General features: G+C 41.5%; 1 protein-coding gene across 1 annotated transcript in view; it reads right to left on the bottom strand.

Annotated features, from left to right (window-relative positions):
- SMPD3 (sphingomyelin phosphodiesterase 3) overlaps nt 1-15,703 on the bottom strand; it is a 96,191-nt gene extending 80,488 nt beyond the window's left edge. The window contains exon 1 of the mRNA XM_069868533.1: nt 15,471-15,703. The gene's annotated coding sequence lies outside the window, so the exon portion shown is untranslated. The remainder of the gene's footprint in view (nt 1-15,470) is intronic.
- Between the last annotated feature and the right edge of the window lie 1,565 nt (nt 15,704-17,268).

Here is a 17,268-nt window from a genome sequence, read left to right as displayed (position 1 = left end):
TTGAACAGTAATAATGCTATAATGGGCTCGCAAAGTCAGTGAGGTGCAAGCTGAATCAGATTCAGCCTCATCCAATTAAATCTTCATTTGCAGAAGGGCATTCAAGGGATACAGATATAAAACAGAGCTAAGTTATCTGCCCCCCCCAAGAGTAACAAAGGAAGCTTAGTATCATCATAAGCACATAAAATATTTTTTGTCCAACATGAGCCTTGTGATTGCTGTGAGATTTCTCTAGCCTTATGCAACAGATGCTGGTACAATTTTTGAACATTTTCAGTTTTTGTGATGAAAGAGGAAAGATTTAAAAAACATACTCTTTCCCATCCTTCCTTATTTACCACTGTGACTGGAAACTGTGTACATACCATAAGAGATAGAGAAAGCACAGCGCCCAATGACACACCTGGCAGAATAGCTTTCACTGATCTACAGAGTAGATAAAGGCTGTGTTACAATGTTAGCCTTTGAGTCCTACATGAATCTATCCCAAGATGAAACAAGGTGAAGCATTAGCAACTGCTGATGATTTTAGAATCTATATGTCACTCTGACTTCAAAACATATATTACATGCATTTATTAGAGTGCACATATGCAACACTAGAAGGATAACTGAAACTTCATAACTTTGTGTCCACGCTACCAATGAACACAAGAAAATTTCTCAAAGCCCAATCAAAATCTTTTATACGAAACTTGCTTGCACTTGCCATGAACAAAGCAGAAGAATGTCATATCCTTAGCTAAGCTGCCAGTAAAATACATTCTCCATTCAACCACATCAATAGGCTCTGAAGCAGAATGGAAGGATCTGTACATGGAGCTCTCAGAGTGGTGACAGTGTTCATGGGCATTTCTCTTCATGGGAGTTTTCTCAATGTCTACAATCATCACACTATTCTTACGCAGCTATTCCCTAAGTGTGAGACTAGCATATAGACAGGCATCCCATGCTTTGTATGTAAGAATTACAGTATTATAGTCTGCTTAATCTGGATTACTTCATGTCCGTATTTAAACTGTGCAAGCAGATATACAATGCATGCACAAATACAGCTTTGTTTTGATTTGTTTTGTCTTTTCTTCTAGTGTTGCATATGTGCACACTAATAATTCGGTTTCCATAATTTCATGAACTGCCATATGGAAAAAGTAGAATCTGATAAGGAACTCTTGCCTTTAAAAGATGCATATGACATCTAATGTCGAAGTGTTTAGCTTTTTACTGCTACTACCTGCACTGAAAATTTAAACATATTATTTTCTTAACATAAGCTCACTTTACCTCATTTACAAATACAGACTTTTTATAGAGGCAATGTTAATTCTAGGTTATCTAAACATAGGTGATTCTTACGAGACAACAAAAACATCAGGGACTTACTGTAAAAATCTTCTAATACCATAGTGTATAATTAAGTTATTCATTAGCAAGTAACTTCAGGTGGCTGTAATTGAACGTTTCCGTCCAGCCCCTTCAGCAAATACAAAACAGAATAGTTAATCAATTTGATCCCACGCTCCTAAAATCCACTGTATCAATAAAATCTGAGACTAATGGAAGAGCTCCGCTTCAGCCAAGTCTCAAGGATCAAGAGTGCTTACCCAGCTTACAGGTCCACCCACTTAAGGAGGGGAGGATGGCAGATGGACTGTGCTTCCTTCATTTTTCAGTAAATTCAGTAGAAATGTATTGTGCTGTAAGACTCGACTATTGTCTGTTGTTCCTAGGACTAACTCCGTTTTCTGAGAGACAGGATGGTCATTCACAAGGGCTGCAAATGGGCTCGTCTGCCCTGATCCACACCTCAGACGTCCCCTGCCAACAAGCACAGTGGCCGGGATGCTTTGATCTCAGGTCTGCACGGTCTGAGCTGCTCAGTGACAGAAAACCAAAAGCCTTAGCGTTTTACACAGCCTCCCACTAAAACATTGCTTATTCATTAAAAATTATGTCATAGAACATTGTATTATGAAACATGAAACACCTTTGCTCTGTGCTGCCTAGCAGGGGTAATTTCCCAGGAATGCACAGGAGAAACAGAACTAAAAGAGCCTTGCAAAGAGAAATCCACGCTCTGAGAAGCAGGGTGACTCTGGGAGCACCATCCTGCCCACTGGTGCCCCTCACACCTCCTCAGCCTCAGCCTCTCCCTCAGCTGTTGGAACGGGTCCAGAGGAGGCTACAAAGATGATCAGAGGTCTGGAGCAGCTCCCATATGAGGACAGGCTGAGAGAGTTGGGGTTGTTCAGCCTGGAGAAGAAAAGGCTCTGAGAAGATCTTATAGCGACCTTCCAGTACCTGAAAGGGGCTACAGGAAAGCTGGAGAGGGACTGTTCACAAAGGCTTGTAGAGATAAGACAAGGGGCAATGGGTATAAACTGGAGAGGGGCAGTTTAGACTGGACATAAGTAAGAATTTCTTCACCATGAGAGCAGCAAGGCCCTGGCACAGGTTGCCCAGGGAAGCTGTGGCTGCCCCATCCCCGGAGGTGTTCAAGGCCACATTGAATGGGGCTTTGGACAACCGGATATGGTGGGAGGTGTCCTTGCCCATGGCAGGGGGGTTAGAACTAGTTGATCTTTGAGGTCCATTCCAACCCAAACCATTCTATAAATCTGACTCTATGCTTTTTAATCCCTTCCTTCCTTCCTTTTCTTTTCTGTCTTTCTCTCCTTCTCTCCTTCTTTCTCTCCTTCTTTCTCTCCTTCTCTCCTTTTCTTTCTTTCTCTCTCTCTCTCTTCTGGAAGGCACTTGTGCCAAGAAAGAGGTGGATGAAGGAAGGTGGTTTTGACTTCCCTTCCCTGAGGAGATGCGGGTTCAGACACTGAAGCTGCCCTCACCCTCCAACAGACATGGGAGCACAAACCTGCTCTCCTGCCTGCACTCTGGCTGCCTGCTCTGCAGGAAAGGTGAGAGCAGCGCTGTGGGAGAGCTGTGAGGGGAGAACATGGGGGTGGCAGCCAGCACCACGAGGCAGGGGGAGAACAAGGCGATGGCAACACCGTGAGGGGAGAATAAAATGGAGGCGGTCAGAACTGTGCGAGGAGAACAAAGTGTGGCAGTCAGCTGTGAGGATGAGAGAGAATGAGATGGAGGTGATCAGAGCCATGAGGGGAGAACAAGGTAGTGACAGACAGCTCTGTGGGGCTGAGGGGAACAAGGTGGTGGTGGTCAATGCCATGAGGGGAGAAGAAGTTTGAGGCGGTCAGAGATACGAGGATGAGGGGAGAACAAGGTGGTGGCAGTCAGTGATGTGAGGGTGAGGGAGAACCAGATGGAGGCAGCGCCATGAGGCTGAACAGAGAACAACATCGAGGCGGTCAGCGCCATGAGGGAGAACAAGATGGTGGTGGTCAGAGCCATGAGGGGAGAACAAGATGGAGGCGGTCAGAGCCATGAGGGGAGAACAAGATGGAGGCGATCAGAGCCATGAGGATGAGGGAGAATGAGGCAGAGGAGATCACAGCCATGAGAATGAAGGGAGAACAAGGTGTGACAGTCAGCGCCGTGAGGCTGTCTGGCGAAAGAAAACTCTTCTGTTCCCAGGAGCCAGGTACCCAGCTTTGGTGATGAGTGAAACATGCGCTGGATCCCCTAGATGAGGTAAACTGTCTGTGTTATTCCTCTCAATGTCATATTTGTTTGGAGGTATCTACTGTCAGCTTCAAAAGTAAAATGTCCATGCCCTCTTAAGGAACAGCCTTGCCTTACCTTACCACTATCTTTCCAATACTATGCAAAAGACTTTTAACACCACAGTCTGAAATGCAAGCATATTAGTTAGTCTTTGTTAGTTGCAGGGGCTTATTTTTGTCATTCTGCTGGTGATTTTATACTTATTATTACATTAGTGGTTTGGTTAAACCTATTTTATATACCTAAAAGTTTGGGATGAGTACTTCATAATTATGTCGGCTTTTTGCATTAATGTGTGATCTATAATGTTTTGGAGCCATTCCATACTGCTTATTTAATTAGGTTGCCTGGGCTCTGTATTAAAAATCTTTCTTCGTCTTGGAAAGTGATCTTATTTTCCAAATACCAGAAAGATAATCTTGTTCTGTAAGAAATTTGACAGGATTTTTAATATTCAATTTGTCTATGTCACAGCCATTTTTCTTCTGGACTAGTGGTAAAAATCTCGGTATAGCTTAATTTTGGAAGAGCTGTTTTCAAAAAGAACTTTTTCTCTAAACAGTGCAGCTTAAACACTCTTAATATACAGTACGTTTCATGAAAACAACATGTACTGAAGTGTATATCTGTGCAGTAATCCAGCCTTAAATACATGAACACCATCACAGAACTCAGAACAAGGGTGCAGTTTTCCTCTTCTCAATGACTGGCAGCAGAAATGGGCTGGAAAAGTAGCAAGAAAAAGTAAATTTGCAAATCAGTAGTCAATGTAGAAATTATTTTTCTACTTAGGTGCCCATTTTGGTTATCATTATGCATCTCCTTTTTTGTCAGAACTATTGCTTCTTATTATGGTATCAAGTGCTAATGAAATCTGAGATCAGTTTCCATAAAAGCTCAGGATACCTCCCTGTGCATACAAAACTGTTCAGTTCTTAGACTCATTCCTTCTGTAACCTCCATCCCCTGCACATTTAAGTCACTCTATTTCCAAGAATGTATTATGGCCAGATTTTCCAGCATTTTTTTGTAAGTGTAAAGAGAAGTGAATTGTACTAACAGTATTTGAAAGCATGACTGGTACAAATGTCTGAAATCTTGCTGATAAAAAATCTGCAGCTGAAATCATGGAAACTATTTTCTTCTTAGGAGACAGACTATAAATTGGGGTGTCACAATTCTCAGCTTCTGACAGTTTTTCATATTGAATACTAAGAGCTAGCTTTTTACAAATTAATTCTAGGTGATAGATTTCTCTTTTCAGTGCTTATGTCTATTTTGTGAAATCACTTGTACATCTCTGAACTATTTCCTGCTGTTTTTTCAAGTAATGCTTGACCTTTTAATCATTCTATTGTCTTTGCTTTTGTACTGATGCTGAACTGTCAGGCTTAGGGCCTTTTACATTGCCCGCAGTTCAGCACATCTCCCACATTTTTATAGAAACTGTTGAAATTGCATGATTCTTCTCACTTCACTTATGTGCTTGGCAGCAGTTCCTTCATGGGTATGGCTGTTGTTTTTCCTCTCTACTGAATGTTCTAGCTCTTGCAGTGTCAGTTCCTTCACCAGCCATCTGTCTTGTTGGCTCACTCACTATGTTAACAGCTCTCCTTCTCAGACTAGGTGCAAGCCCTACTGAGCATGCCATCAGCTGTTAATTTTTTATTCAGAAGCTTTTAAACCAATTGTTGTCGCACACAAATATCCTATATTTCAATCCTCTCTCTTCAGTACTTGTCACTTGCAGTTGCTTTCCTGCTTCTTCTTCCAGGTTCTTTTGCAACTTATTTGTCTATTGCTTCATTTCTTTTCCTGAAATTTTCAGAGTACTTTTCCTCAATTTGACAACATTGCTTGCCTCTGAATTCTGTCTGGGAAGTGCATGTCTGAATGCAAGGGAACTCTAATCCAATTCTGTATGTTGTTTCCCAGTAACTCTATTCTTTAAGTGCTCTGAAAGAGGAATCTAAATACTTTCAGATATTACACAAGTCAGGTAAGAGCTCCTAAGAAAGGTAAGATTGGTATCTTTTGTCAAGAACTTAGAGAACAACTTCTTCGTAGCAGTATCAGTGTTGCAGATAGGATAGATTGTCTTGTAGCTCAGGGGCTGGCATATTGCTGAACAATCTAGCTGTCTTTTTGATGAAAAGTTTTATTTGCTTGTAAGCCGGTCAGACTTGGATGCAAAATTGCTTTATGAAGCCCCAGGTGTATAGTATCCCTTATTATAGTAGCAGCTTGTTTTATTTCCGTACAGTATACATGCTTCATAACCTGCCAATATATAAGGTGCTTTTAGATAGTGTCCGGAGCATGATAAACCACTGTTAGTGCAATTTTCAGGTGTAGAAATGAATCACACAGATAATAATTTCAATAAAGATAGAGGCATACCAGTTTTGCGGGGTTTTTTTTAACTCTGTTGATAAGGCTTTCTCAGACTTTCTGTTCCTTTCCTGGACAAATTCAAATATTGTTTATTGCTCGTGCCAGTTAGTCAGCCAGGCATCTGTAGCTGGCAGCTGCCCTCCATGAAGAAGGCCCAGTAGATTACAGCTCCTGGGACACTAATTTGCATGTTAGATATTACTGTCTGTCATCTTCTAAGAGTCTTTTCATACATGTTGTTTCTTAACGATAAAGAAAGCTGAGTGTGCTTACAGTGGTAACTAGCAATTAGTAAGCTGGATTTTATTTCCCCATTGTACTTACAACCTCTAGGGTAAATTTAGACCTGTCATTTAGTACCTCTGGCAAGGGACTGTGTGAGCAAGGATTGTTACCAAACTAAACCATTACAGCTGAAACAGGTTTCCTCCCATTCTGATGCTGTTACGTAGGTGAAGGGATGCTCAAAATAGATGAGTCTGTTCTGGGCTTGGAGGTTAAAGCTGTATTACTCTACTGCTAATGGATTTATGCTGGTATAATAACTCCAGTAGTATAGAAAAGCTTGGAGTCTTACTTGCAAGTTACACAGTGTCTTGCTGGCATTGCGCAGGCCTTTCTTGTGCAGTCTTTGTGCACAGAAAAAGAAAGTAAGACAGCAGCATGGAAGAGAATGGGAGTGTAAATTAATTTCTTTTCTGTCTTTCTCTCAGGCAAGTCACCTTCCTGCCCCCAGGATGTGACTTCCAATAGGAAGGTGGCATAGTGCTAGGACTGTAGGCTGCAGAAGCTGTCTCCAAAACCCCATTAAGTGAGGTTCTGATGTTTGGTTGTGACAAGCCTTATGATTAACTATGACCGTGAGAGGCAGATAAATTTGAAAATGTCCATAAGTCTGCAACTGGTAACTAATAAACTTTTCCTCTCATTAAGCAAAGCTGCAGATATCTTATGCTAAAAAGAGTAAGTAGTCAAACACAAGAACACTGCAGACAGAAGGTGGTAAACTAGAACTTATCTTCCTCCTTGTTACTAGGATGTGCTCTGTAGGCTAAGTATTATCCAATTAATATTAAGGACTGTCATCGTTTTTAGGGGAACACACTGCCTACTTTAATTTACTGTGCTGGAAATAACAAATAAACTCATTACAGAAGAATAAAACTATTAACCAGAACGTGATTGGAAGGGTATTTCAAGAACAGACAAAATCCACTTATATGCTAGGCTAGAAGGAGCTAGCTGCTACTTAGCATCCTATTAACTAAAAAGAATCTCTCAAAAAACAATCATAAGGCCTCATGAGATTTCAAAATTTTGTGGTTTAAATAATCTCGGTTACTGAAGACAATTCGTGCTAATAAACCAGTCAAAATTTGAACCAATACAGTTAAGGAAGCACGAAGTGAATAAAAACTTTTGCATTAGGTTAATAAAATCTTTCCAGCATGGAAAATACAAAGGTTTTAGCTTCATCATAAATTCTACATTGTATTCTAATTAAGAAGGTTTACATTTTATTAAAACTATCTGAATAAGTCACGCTTCCAGTTGCCAAGGCATGACCATCTGCAAAATCGTGAAGTAACATCCTAAAGAAACATCCTTGTGTAGAGCTTTTTTATACTTTCTAAAACAAGGCAGGCTGTAACATTTACTTGATTAAGTAACTTCCTGTATTCTGTAACAATTAATGAGATACAATACGATATAACATCTGTTGTGTTGCAGACCTAAACACTGCAGATAGGTAAGTTTCGAATGGAGAAATCTGGAGCTAGGCCTTGCAGCATTTTCAGACGTAACTCTTCATAGGCAGATTATGAAATTAGAGCTGTAATCTCTGCTTGACATAGAGTTAATATGCAGCCTTTCCAGGGCTGAAGCTGTTTACCGGTTCTTCCATCTGTCAGGATTTTTCTAGCTTCTATGAGAAAGAAATACATACATTTGAAACTAAGATTGCATAGAGGAAAGTTTTCTTTGTGGATACATTATGGAACCCTTTCTAAGGATTGAAGGTAGCTGTTGGCAGACCACTGCATGAAACAGTCAATGGATGTAACCAAAAATCCTTTTTCCCCTTGTTGGTGTGATGCTTGAAACTTGTTTGTGTGAGAGAAAATAGTGGGAAAAATAACAGTCAAAAGCATTAAGACCTGAGGAAAATGGTTGACCTCAATGGAAGTCTGCAGAGGGCAGGGGAATGGGTTTTTATTTTGGACTGGGTTTAGCGCTTTCTTTCTGAGAAAGTTGTGTGCAAACTCTGTAAGATTAATGTATAAACTAAACTTGAAGGACCTTATCACTGTGAAATAATGAAATCAAGCATCATATCGACTAGCAGAGATGAACTCTCCATGTTTGTTATAAATTACTTGTGTGGACTGTAATGGAAAGTCAAAACAGCAAACATTTTTAGGAATACTTATTTTGTGCTGACCTAGTGATCTGGTAAGGTAGTGTTCTGCATCTAGAGATTGGCTCTTATATTTCATAGCCTTTTCTTCCAGGCTGATGTAATTAGGAGTTGGATGTGTACATCAGCGGCCTGTGTGCTGTGTGTCAGAAAAAGTTTCAGTAAAGGTTTCTATGTACTTATGCTCAATGAAGATTTAGCTGTGCCTGTGCCTTTTCACCTTATCTACCTTGTGTTTGTTACTTTTTTGCTTTAGAAAACAGAAAGAGGAGAATATTGGGCTAAAGCCTGGCAGCTCTGAGAAGCGATCTGAAGGCTGCTTTTAAAAAGTTGCAATTATCTATTTCTGTCACTCATGTTATTTGAAAACAATCAGTTTAACAAGGAAGCTGAAATCACACAATTGGGGTCTTCTCTCAATGAATAAAAATAATTTTATACCCAAGATATGTCCATCCATTTATACCAGTATACAATTGGAATTAGGTCTGCCAGCCTATGGTAGCCAACTTCTCATGCTTCATCTCCACTGTACATTGTTCTTTCAAAGGGATGCTTATCATAGAGCTGAACCTTGGCAGAAGCTAGAGTAATTGCACCTTATCAGGACAGGCTTTTTCAGTAATTTTTCTACCTGTATTGTGGGAGAAAAGCTTCCCCAGGACTAGAAATGATGAAGTGCTGGTTTTAGATTATACAGTCATCTTTACTTTTGCACCGTCTTGCCATGTTTGAAGGGTACATGCAGCTTAAAGTTAAAGCTCTATAGAGCACTAAGGTTCATAATGAAAAGTGATGCTAAGTGCATCTTCTTTGATGAGCAAGAATCCTCATCTCCAGTGTGTCAGCAAAATGTGCATCCTTATGCTTGGGAATGAATTACGGGCAGTAATTATCAGGGTGTCTTCCTCCCTTTCAAAGAGGCACTACGGGATTCAAACATGGATTTTTTTTTTCTTTCCTCTCACTCATGGGGAAAAGAGAATACAAACTACTCTCTAACATCTGAACAGATTTACTAACATATCCCAGCCCACACAGAAACAGTAAATTAATAAAATTCTCATCTTTCTTCATTGGTCTCTGCCAATTCTTTAGTCTGGGTAAGCAACTCCTGTCTATGTTGTGTTTTCTAGAATTTCCCTGTCTTTTCCTTCTGCTGGTAGGATCATCAGTGGAGCTCAGCTTTGACTGGAAGAAGCATTTCTATGGAAAAGCTATGAAACTGATCCTTCATCTGGCAGTACTGATTTCACAGAACAAACTGTGCTGAGGAGTCAGAAACTGAATAGTTTAGTTAGTCTGTGAGATCTACAGTGGTTCTCATAATTTTCTGTATCCGCGACAGACAGTTCTGCTCAGCAATATGGGAAGGGTGGGGTAGCCTGTATAGAAAGCTACAGCCCCTCAGCTGATAGCTGCTAATTTTTAAGTAATATTATCTCTTCCCAGGCAGGGTTAAACTCTACCTTTACTCCATCTAGTAACTGCTTATTAAAGAAAGAGCACAAAGTTTCAGAACTTCCTGAGGCAGTGATCATGAAGCATTCTGCTAGCCTCTTTGCAGTTACTCTAGACGAGTCTATGGATTTTTACCCCTTTTTCCAACATGGCTTTGTCAATTTAAGTGAAGGGAGTAAGGTGACTACTTAACTCATCTTTTGGCAGAGAGGAGAGTAAAGCAAGACATCCTACTTAAAAGTGAATAGCTTCTACTGTACTTGAAACACAGTGGGAAAGAACAATAAAAACCCAAAACCTGTGCTGAAGCAAAACTGTTAATCAACTGTTAACTTTAGAAATAGTCAAGAGGGACAGATGGAATCCTGTAGTTCTCTCTTCCCCTTGAGTCAGGTTTTAAAAGATATTAAAAGCTTGTGTACTTTCGAGTGGCAGATATGGCTTGTCATTTTAGAGGTTATTTTTGCTGTTGTTAATACTGAAATAGATTGAGCTTGAGTTACAGTAGTTGACAGAATTCTGAAGTACCACAGAGAAAATACTTGTCTTGCATTTATTATCTCAGCTTTCAAATTTAAGGAGCTGTGTGTGGTTAAACTCTGAAATCAACAGTAATAGAATCCTGTTGAAGTTGATGCCTTTTGGCAAGCAAGGGAGTGTGTGTGTGTGTGTGTGACTGTACAGTAAACACATGTTAAACTTTTTCCTTGAGTGTATTCTTTAAGACTGCATTCAGCTACCCAGAACAGTGCCTAGGACATTCTCTGCAGTTTGCACTGAACTCCTAGTGCATCTTGTGGTATTTTTCCAATGAGATGGCGATAAAAGTGTAGTCCTTGATGTATTTCATATATAAATGATAAGTTCTCATCTTATGTTGCCTAATTGTAACCCATTCTATTGCAACATAATTCTGGAGTAAACAGCTTCTTGAAGCTGAAGAATTCTTCTTATCTGAAGAATACGCCTTTTGAATGATCTCAAAACTGAACAGAGTTGTTAAATCTTGCTCTAATTTTGTAGCCGAGCTGTGTCATAGGTCACATGCTAGTTTCCAAAGTGCAAGTTTCAACAGATGCTGTGAGACTGGTAACGAAAGGCACCTTTAAGAATAATTTCCCATATTTTAAGGGTGCCAATTTAATGATTATCCACTCTGTATTTGGGATGCTGAAATTTTAATGCACTTCCAAATTAAAGATACCAAACCATGTCACCAGAGTTGTTCTGTACCTGCAAATGTAAGCAAGAATAGTCCCTGCCTACAGGCATAAAGCTAAGTCTGTGCATAGATAACTCTTCTGTTATGATGTCTGAGACATCTTGGGTCCAAGCCTAAAGAACACTATTTAGCCATCTTACACTGAAGCTAATGGAAATTCTGGCTGTTTCAGAAATTTTAAAGAATTTGGTGCTGTGTGTTTCATACAGAATACCTAAGATGGCTGTATTTACAAATTTTGTCAAGCTGCGTTTTTTAGGACAAGTAGCGAGAAATTTAAAAAAAACACCAAACACACAAAATATGTAACTTTTTCACGGCAGGCTCAGACAAATCTCAAAAAAAAAAAGCAAAAAACACAGATGAAGAATGACAGAATAAGTTATTTTGTCTAGTTATCATGAATACTTGTTTGCCCAGGTACATAATCTATGCTATGCCTAGAACAGCAGGTGAGTGAAGAATACAAACTACAAAGTAGCATTTAACTTGAAGCCTAGTAGGCCAGCAGCCAGAGGGAACAATCATCACACAGACAGAACAGCAGGCATGCTGCCCAGGCTTCCTCTCCCATTGAGGAGTCTGGGGTCAGCTCACACACACAGTGCTTTCTTTGTGTGATTTGAGTATACTTATTAAACCTCAGACTTGTAGCACAAGATTCAAGATGGAGAGATTTCTTAATTCTCCCCAGCTTCACTGAGGTTTCCTATAATCATGAAGTTGCTTGCTCCTGCTTTAAGAGGATGTTTTCTTGTCACTTCATTAAGGGATGGCAGCATTCTGCCTGCTTTTAGAGTAAAAGCCAAGTGACCCTGACAGTGTGACCATCAAAGGGCCGTATCTGCATAACTATGTCACCAATTGCCAAAATATGGTGACTTCCCAGTGGCTAAGTACAACCTTCTATTCCATCTTCCTTTCTTACCCCCATTCCAAGCACTACAAACAAAGTTGAGTAGAACTCAGTCAAGAAGGAAAATCTTGTATTCATTCCAATTGTACATAATTCCATACATTTGTACATACATAATTCCATACAATTGTACATACATTCCATATGTACATAAAGGTACATAATTATAGCAATCATGCTTGGAGAGTGGCTACACTTCTGCTGTTTACGCCTGAGTGTTGCAGAGAACTGACTACAAACGCTTAAAATCTATAGTTAAATATTTGCAAGGTAGGAGTTATACCTTCAAAAATCACTGAGAATATTACTTGCTACTTGAAGCTAGTCACTGGGATCACTCCTTCTAAGTTAGCAGGTCCTCTCTTGTAAGTGGAAGCAGTTCAGTAACTGCTTATTGTGTTGTGCATTTAAATACCTTCTTTGAGGGGTAGACTTGGGAGTATTAGACTAACAATTTAAAGACATTTGTGAGGATAAATAAAATCTAGTTATATTCAATGCCAAGCATTACTAACATTCAAGCAGAAAATTGGCACTGTGCAATACATAAATTTTTTTTTCTTTTTAGAGTAGTAGAAAATACATAGGCCACCTCTGGCACATTCCACGGAAATCAACAGCATATTAAAAGACTTTTTTTGGTAATACAGGGTATTTTGGTTCTCTTACATAAAGGTATATGTCTTGTCACTCTCCCTCATACAGCTAGCAGTAAAGAAGCACTAGTCTCTGCTTTTCAATAGCACATTGACTTTCAACTGTAGCATTTTTGTACAGATTGTGGTTATAAGGATTTTTTAATCTTAAAAAAAAACCCCAGCCCTTACTGTGTTGCTGTAAAGTGTAATCTTAACAGTTGCTCTAATGTTAAAAATATTTCCAGGTCAGTTTTTCGTGAAGTTCTTTTTGAAATATAGACTTTTACTTAAGTGTAATGGAAATATTTCCATTACTTCAGCAGTCTACTATAGAAGTTCTAATAAACATTTCCATGAAGAGATTGCAACTTGAGATTTATTGTACTGTGCTCAATGGAATAATAACTGGACAGGGAAAGTTGCAGTGGATCCTACATCAGAAAAATATTGATTGTTTATTGCCAAAGCTGGCATGTAAGTAATTAGCATAAATGTTCTATTTGCAATAGCCTTTAGCGTAAACAATGTCAGGGTAATAGAAATGTCCTTTTTAAAATATTTTGGGAAGACCAGATCATTGGCTCTATTAAAAGCAAGCTGCACTATCTTCATTAGCACAAAGCACCTTTGTCTTTGTCCTAACCGACCAGGTACAAATACGAATGTGGCAGCAAGCACAGAGTCTCGGTTTATGAATTATGGCAATGTAGGGGTGTGGTCAGAGCATGCTGCTTAGCTGTTCTGATATTTCAGTGGCTTCTCAAGGGCTGTTGTAGGCAGCAGCAACTGAAAATATACAACTGAAATGTCTACAGTGCTCTTCTGGTACTAAGCCTCTTTCATTCCTACCCAAAAATGAGAACCTATTTTAAGGTTTAACAGCATCCTTTTAAATTAGAAGCAAACTGCCAGAGAGATATTCAGGCTGGGATAGGCAGTGTATGCTATGGTTACCATCACTAAACAGAGCTGGATCTGTTAAGATCAAAATGGTTGACTTGTCACTCTATAGTAATTGTTCCCCGTGGAAAAAATTCAATAGCATAGCTTAAATCACACACAGCTGGTCACATGCTCTGAGGCTTCTCTGGTGCTGAGGCTGAAAGGCAGAGGTAGGGAGGAGACGTGTCAGGAAATTTTTTAATCCCACTGGTGGGGTAAGCTCACCTTGCATACAGTTATATGCACAAATTGATTTTTAATTTTACAGTGTTGCACTATTATAGTCATTAACTAGATTCATAAAAGCCTACTTTTAAGGGCTTGGTGTTGTGCCCCTATCCAAGATGCCCATTGGAAAGAGAGTTTTTGGATGTGGGATGCCTGTGAGATGGTACCTGATCTGTTAAACTTCTTTTTAATACAGTAAAGCACAAAACCTGCTACACTGGAACCTATGTAAGACAAACTGAATGCAAGCTTTCCTGGAAATGAATTATATACATAAACCTTAAAACCACTGGTACAAAAAAAGCTTCAAATCAATGAAAAATGAGAAGTACTGAGTTTCTATCCAGACTGGAAAATATTTAATAACATGGGAACTGGTGTGAGTCCCATCAATTTGCTTATAAACTCCTGCTTTATGGATCCCAGCAATTGCCTTTCTGGCTCCTTCTGCTTGAATGCATGATACGGTAACATGGGGAGTGGGAGATGCCTTGTACACAAAGAAATTTTTCCTTGATACAGGGCAGAAGTGGTACAAGTATGCTAATTAAACTGCATTTGGTTTTCTAAAGGAAGTAATTTTTTAATCATAGTTTGGTTCTTCAGTTTCTTGTCAAAAGCAGCATAGAAAGCGTAAGTTCCTGGTCGTGCTGCATACAGTCTCCTAGGTTAAACTTCTCTCGCTATCTACACCCGAGAAGAGTGCTGAGTTTCCCTCTTGCCAGCCTCCCCTTCCCATGCCACTCCAAGAAACTGTAAGTCAACCTGTATTACCAACACAAAGTACAGCTGCAGCCTGCACTATCTAGGGTAAAACAAATGGTCTTTTGATAGTAAAGAAATACTCACCAGTCCTTTGGCAACAGACGCTATTACACATGTGAGTAGATAAGGACACTTGCTGCTTGATTATGCATCTCTAGGGTGCTTGCTCAATTCCCTATTCATCACCCAGCACTAAGAGGAAGCCTGAAGCACCAGGCATAGCAGCACAATGCTTGGATGTAAATGACTTCATGTAGGATGTAACTCGTCATTTGGCCTTAAACATAGCAGAATTTTTTCCTCCCTTTTCTGACACCTATTCACGGAAACACTCTGTATGCTAGTGTGCTCCTAACCTTCGGCTGCATGTCCCAGCCCTTTGGTGCGGCTGGTCATCCACACAAAAAAAAAGTAAGAAATGAGTGCCGTGCAAAAGCCATAGAGGCACTACAGCTGAGGAGGGTACTCAAGGAAACCATTTTGCAGTCTCAGCTGCAGCGCTACCTGTATGGCAATCCCTGCCTTTATCTTTTCCACAGCTGAACCATGAGAATAGGAGCACGATTCCAAGAGCAAATTAGTATATATAGGTGTTCTTTCCCTACGTATAACTAAGCCCAGATACGGCAGTGAACCAGCCATCCCTCTCTCCCCTTCCCTTCCCCATCCCCCGGAAATTAAAATAACGAAACTACTCAAGGAGCAGAGGCGCGGCGCCGCTTTGTTCCTCGCGGTTCCCTCGCGGTGCTCGCCCCCTGCGAGCCGCCTCGCCTCTGCACCAGCCCCCGGCAAAGCCCCCGGAGCCGGGCGGCTGCGAGCGGAGCGGGAAGGGAGAGGCTTTACCTGCCGCGTTCCCCCGCGGAGCCAGGGGCGCCTGGAGCTGCTGCATCCGCGGCGGGCGCTCAGAGAGCCCGGCGGGGGCGGCTGGGCGCCGGAGCCATGGCCGCGCCGGAGCGGTGGGCAGGGAGCGCCGCCCGAGCCTCCGTCCGCCGCGGAGACTCAGCACCTGGGCGCTGAACAGCTCCCCGGAGCGCCGCGGGCGGGGCCGGCGCCGCGCTCCCCGCCCCTGGGCGCGGGGCGGCCGCCCGCCCCCCGCCTCGTGCGCCTCGTGCGCGGCTGCGGCCGCCCCGCCCCGCCCCGCCCCGCTCTCGCCCCGGGGCGGCGGCCGAGCCCCGCGCGCTTCCCGGCCAACCCCGCGGCGGGCGGCGGCGGCCGCGCTGCCGGGAGCTGTAGTCTCGCCGCTATGGAGCGCCGGGAGCAGCGGCGGCGGGGGCTCCCGCCAGGCGCCGAGAGGGCTCAACGCCGCTCTCCGCCCAAACCGGTGGCGCCCAGCCCCTCCTGCCCGGCCGTGCGCGGTGCCGCGGCTGCCCCTCGCTGGTCTGTCGGCAGTGCCTCGCCGTGCTGCTTCTAGAGGCTTTTCGAAGCGATTGACTGTGCTCTTTTCATTTGGTTTTAAATTTGTATGGGGTTTGGGTTTTTTGTTTTGTTTGTTTGCTTGTTTGTTTTTGCTTTAGTTCTTAGGTTTGCGATTTTTTAACCGAAATCTAGAGTAGTACACTTCTGCGGTGTGAGAGGCATTTTTTTTTTTTACAGGAGAAAAAACGAAGTGATATCCTAGTTCTTATGGTCTTTGCACTCCCTCCCACCCACCAAGATTCAGAAGCTAGAGGATACCTATAAGCAGCTACACAAAAAGCGTCAGGCCTCTGCCTTGCTAAGCCAAAGCAAAGCACTGCCAGAAAATATAGCTTGCTGAAAGTCATCTCAAATACTAGTGTTTGTATGGAGTTCTTCAGGCGGTTGTTTTACAAAGCAAGATGTGTTGTTAGTTAATCTACAAGTAAGCTGATGCAATATTTTCAAACATTTTCCATCTACTGGCTTGTTAAAAGGTAAATATTCAGTGTAGTTTTAATTAGAAGTTACGCTTTCGGTAATGACCAAAATAAAAGAATATTTCAGGAGTTACTTATAAAGAGAGCTAAGGCTAATGACTTTAGAATTTCGAGCACTATCTTATCGCTCGTGCTGTATTAGGGGTTGTTGAAAGGTGCTGGAAACTTGCACACAAAGTCCTGTATGTTGGGGCTGCACACATTCCTCTGCTATTGTTGCTGTAAAACCATGATGTCCAGCTGTCGTCATCATCTATGAGAAGGTTTTTGGCAACTGTACTGCAAGCTATCCAACGTGACAGAAAGCAAGGACACTAACTAGGCAGTTATGTTTTATTTACGCTGTGTTAGCAAAATCTTCTTTGGAGTTGTCTTCATCCCTGTGTGTTTTATTCTAAACTAGTGCTGCAGAATACAGGTTTACTGCTCCTTTTTTTCAGTGGGTAGGTATTACAATGATTTCTCATTCCCTCTCAGATGCTTTCTTGGATAGTTCTTAAATGTAACAGGTTTTCTTGATAGCAACTGGATCACACAGCCACGCTCTACCAAGCAAGTTCACTTCTGCAGCTGTCCCAAAAAGGTGAGAGGTTGAAACTGATATTGCGTGTTGCGTAGTGATTCTTGGATTTGAAGTAGTCAGATTTATGTTGCAATGGATGCTTGCTCTGATACTGTATTATATGCCACCAGCATACTAACTTGATTGTGGCATGAGTAAAGTCTGTGGAATACATCCAGCTGTT

The sequence above is a fragment of the Phaenicophaeus curvirostris genome, chromosome 14 (assembly GCF_032191515.1).
Source record: "Phaenicophaeus curvirostris isolate KB17595 chromosome 14, BPBGC_Pcur_1.0, whole genome shotgun sequence".
Classification (NCBI taxonomy): domain Eukaryota; kingdom Metazoa; phylum Chordata; class Aves; order Cuculiformes; family Cuculidae; genus Phaenicophaeus; species Phaenicophaeus curvirostris.
Note: the sequence above shows the minus strand (reverse complement) of the source record. Positions and strands in the feature narration are given on the sequence as shown.